This window comes from Colobus angolensis, unplaced genomic scaffold, assembly GCF_000951035.1.
Source record: "Colobus angolensis palliatus isolate OR3802 unplaced genomic scaffold, Cang.pa_1.0 Scaffold247, whole genome shotgun sequence".
Taxonomy (NCBI): domain Eukaryota; kingdom Metazoa; phylum Chordata; class Mammalia; order Primates; family Cercopithecidae; genus Colobus; species Colobus angolensis.
Window position 1 is genome coordinate 1,706,192 of NW_012115677.1, and position 2,999 is coordinate 1,709,190.

General features: G+C 41.3%; 1 long non-coding RNA gene across 1 annotated transcript in view; it reads right to left on the reverse strand.

The window, feature by feature from the left end:
* Positions 1-2,640: 2,640 nt before the first annotated feature.
* The window catches only part of LOC105514525, a 1,038-nt gene continuing 679 nt past the window's right edge, over positions 2,641-2,999 (reverse strand). Inside the window, exon 2 of the long non-coding RNA XR_001002193.1 lies at positions 2,641-2,888. This is a non-coding gene — a long non-coding RNA (uncharacterized LOC105514525). The remainder of the gene's footprint in view (positions 2,889-2,999) is intronic.

A 2,999-nucleotide genomic window follows, 5' to 3' on the forward strand; every position in this document is an offset into this window, starting at 1 on the left:
CACTAGGGCTCTTTCTTGTGTTCTTTCTCTGAGCTTAGGCAGGGGACAGTTAAGCCTACCGTCCAGTTCTCTGAGATTCAGTCATAAGTCATTCTTGCAACAACCTTCTGTGACTGTGTTTTTCTTTGGGTCACTGAAGCAGCATTTGGCTAATATGTCTGTGTATAAGTGTGTCCACTTTCCATAAGGTCAGAGTGCTGCTGGCTTCTGCTGGTAGCCTTCCCTGGAGGTGACTGCTCCTCGCTGAGCTTTAGAGGAATGGCCAACTCTGGATTCTTCATCACCAGTGACACAGTGTGCTTCCTCAGGTGGACCTTGTCTATGTCAATAGCTTAATCTTTGTCTGTACCACCACGAATATGGTATTTATTGTTCTGTTTTTTTTTTTTTTTTTGAGACAGAGTTTTGCTCTTGTTGCCCAGGCTGGAGTGTGGTGGCATGACCTCGGCTCACTGCAACCTCTGCCTCCTGGGTTCCAGTGATTCTTTTACCTCAGCCTCCTGAGTAGCTGGGATTACAGGTGTACACCACCATGCCCAGCTAATTTTTTGTATTTTCAGTAGAGACGGGGTTTCACCATGTTGGCCAGGCTGGTCTCGAACTCCTGACCTCAGGTGATCCACCCGCCTCAGCCTCCCAAAGTGTTGGGATTACAGGCGTGAGCCACTATGCCTGGCCGAAAATGGTATTTGAGTTGACATTTTATATTACAGATTAAGTCCTTAAGAAAGACAACACTCATCCCTGATGTACTGAAGATCTTTGATTTGTCAGTCAGTGCTTTCTACTTTCATTCTACTTATCATTCAACTTTCTTAGGTTAACTATCTTCTAATGTAAAAAAAATGCATTAATATATAAAAGTATAGGCTTCAAGTTTAGAAAGCCTGTCTCTTTGGAAAGTTACTGACCTCATAGCAAACTATGAATAAACTCCCCAAAGTAGGATGAACCGAGCAATTTATATCCATATATAAACATAATTATACTATACAGTTACATAACTAGAATAAAATTTAATGTAAATGTGCCAAAGAGGAGAAGAAATCACAGAAGATTTACAAAACTTACATGAAATAAGAAAATGTTCAACTATGTAATAACCAAAGCTTCCTTAACTTGGGAATCTTGGGAACCTAGAAAGTGAGGTAACCCAAGTCAAATTCCTTTGGTGTCACAGTTCCTCCTATACCAGGTCAGGCACTTGCCAATGAAATTGGAGTAGGGGTAAGCCCTGGGTGTGTTGTGTAGTGTGTGAGGTAGTACGTGAAAAACAGCAAAGAGGTAATTATTCTCGAGAGCTTCCTCGTGCACATGATCAGCTTCTGCACACGCTTGGAGGAAAAACAACACTATTAAAATGTCTTTTTAAAAGTCAAAGCTAAATGAGTATGCAATAAAGCTTTGAGAAATGGAAAAGAAAATCGATGAGGAAAACGTCAGCTTGCTTATCCAGGGAATGAGCAGAACTTAATTCTCATGCTGGCATGGGGCTGCTGGGCACCCAGCTCCTTTTACTGTGGGTAGGAAACAAGTCCCCAAGTTACTACTGAGCCAAACTTTAAAGGCCAGTCAGGAAATGAGCAGCAGTGCCGAATGGGAAAGCCTGGATCCATGTTTTTTTCCTAAAGTAAACAAAAGATCTGCAAAAGTACTTCCTTGCACTATTTGGCAAGAGAAAGAAGCACCTGGAGAGTGAGTTAGGGAGAGAAAGCATGGAAGAACTGCGAGTAAAACAAGGAAGGTTATAATGAAGCTTTGTCTCACTAATCTCCAGAGCCCAGGTGTTCTATTAAGAAACAAAGCTGCAAATGAAGAGACACTCTGAGAGAGTGGTGGATTAAGAATATATGCATGGAAAGGATAGATTTTTCTATGCTTTTTGGGATCCTGAATTTCATCTTTCATTTGGATTAAAAAGAAACTTAACAAATATCTTCTAGAAAGTCAAAGTAAAAATATAAATATTAAAATAAATGAGGGCTGTGAAAGAAAAAGTACGAGCAATGAGAAAAGCAATTATCCTTGGAGGCAGAAATTTTTTTCTTGTTTCGATGCAGCATGTGATGCTGGCAATTCCAGCCATTCTCTTTCAGGCAATTTTCAGTGCGAGTGCCAAATGCTGCTTAGGGGGATATGTCTCTGCTCACCTGAGGGAGGAGGGCACAACTAAAGATGTAAGAAGAGCGATCGCATTCTTTATGCCAAGCATTCTGTTCAGCAGGACCGCCTCAGGAGGAACACAAGTTGCTCTCAGGAGGCAGAAGGTGAGAGAAATGAGGCAGCAATTACATAGTGTTGCTTGTGCTAAGTACAGAGCATTAAAAAAAAAAAAAAAAACCCCACTAATGCAATGGACTCAGCAGCGGGCTCATTGCTAATTTTAGGAAGTCATACAGGTTTAGTGCTTGTTTCCAGTGGAAAAGCCTTAAAAACCCAAAGGGTGACTGTCCTCCAGTGTTTTTTGAAAAAACCAATACTTGGTAAAGATTAACTGAGGAAAAAATTTCTGCGTTTTCTGCAATGAACTAGGAGCAATGGATTGAAAACATTTGGCCAAATAATTTTTATAAGCATAACAAAATTCCATTTTCCTGGACCAAACCTCATCAGCCCAACTAGGAAAGATGATGCCGGGGCTTTTTTTTTTAGGAGGCAATCAAAGGCTCATTTTATTTGATAGGTAACATCTGATAGAGAAGCATTTCCCGCCCTGGGGCCTGGATCTACTTAGTGTCTACCTGCTGGAGAAAATCAAAGATGAAGACCCAGATCACTGGGATGCCAAGGACACAGCTACCTGGACACTATTTTAAGTCCATGTGCTCAAGTATTGCTTTTTTTCCTCTTTATGTAACGTTAACATGTATTTATTCATTCAGCTGCCTCTAGCTGTTCCTTTTTTTTTTTTTTTTTTTGGAGACAGAGTCTGGCTCTGTCGCCCAGGCTGGAGTGCAGTGGCCAGATCTCAGCTCACTGCAAGCTCCACCTCCCGGGTT